Here is a 1,247-nt window from a genome sequence, read left to right as displayed (position 1 = left end):
TTGCTTTTGCGTAATTGAAACAGAGCTGTAGTTTGATTATTAAACAGGGAAGGTAATTGTGTTCAGCTCTAAAGGGGGAAGCAAATACGGGCAGCAGGAAAAAAAAGGCTTAAATGGTGGATATTAATTGTTTTTTTTTTGTTTTTTTTTTTTTTTTTTTCTTAGCAGAGCTGGAGAGCAGATGCTGCAGGGGGACAGCAGTCCCAGCTCCAAGGAGTGGCTTTCTGGTTCCGTGGGGTGGCTCAGGGTAGGGGGTTTGACAAGAAAGTTTGTAAGGGTGGTGTATGGAATTTTTTTCTTTTCCCCACCCCTCTGTTTTCATCTGTACCTTGCAGAATTTTTGCAATTTAATGCTGTGTTGTAGGACATGTCCCTCAGCCGTGGTTCAGCCTGGCTTTGCACCTGCAGCATGGAATTCTGGCGGGAGCAATGCTCAGGAGCCTCAGGAAACAGGAGGATATCAGGTGTGCTCAGCACCACGGGTGATTTCCTATTTGAGACTTAAGAAAAGAGAGCAAGCACCATGTGACACCACACGGGTCCCATTTTTAACCCTAAAATCAGAAGGGCACAATGCAGATCTGTACCACAGCCTGGATGGACAGGAGCCAAGTGATGCAGCTGGTGCTTGACATGTCCAGGCCAGGCACATTCCTGTTTTATCTGCCACAGCTGTTAAAACCAATAATAAATACCTATTTACAAAGAAAATCTGAGGTTTGAGTACAGCAAAAGAAAAAAAAGAAAATTACACGTGTGAGTGCTCTAAGCAAGATGAAAGAGAGGCTTGAATTATTATATTTACATTTCTGTTTATTCTTATAAAACCGATGCCCTGCGCACGGAACAAATCCCTGTGTTCGCCTAGCCCTGTGCCTGGTTTTGCCCAGCCTGGGGTTGTCCCTGGAGCATTTCCAGGGCTGCTCTGGGAGCAGATGTGGGATGGGAGGCAGATCAAGTGGCTGCTGCCAACTCTCGCGAGCTCCATGTCAGAAAGAGTTGATTATAATGTCAGCACTGGCCAATTTACGGGCTTAAAGCAGCAGCTGCACCGCTGCATTTCCCCCAGGGATCCCGAGATCCCCACTCTTAAAAACTTTGTAGTTTCTTGTAATAGAAGCAGGGTAAGTGATTCTCTCTTTGCACGTCTCTGCCTGCCAGGATAATTTGCGGTTCGGCTTGATTTGCGCGGGGATTGGGATCTCTGGGAACGCTCTGCTCTGCCCATTTGTTGCTCTCCGGGGGAA

This window comes from Onychostruthus taczanowskii, unplaced genomic scaffold (assembly GCF_017590055.1).
Source record: "Onychostruthus taczanowskii isolate IOZ18803 unplaced genomic scaffold, ASM1759005v1 scaffold24, whole genome shotgun sequence".
Lineage (NCBI taxonomy): Eukaryota > Metazoa > Chordata > Aves > Passeriformes > Passeridae > Onychostruthus > Onychostruthus taczanowskii.
Note: the sequence above shows the minus strand (reverse complement) of the source record.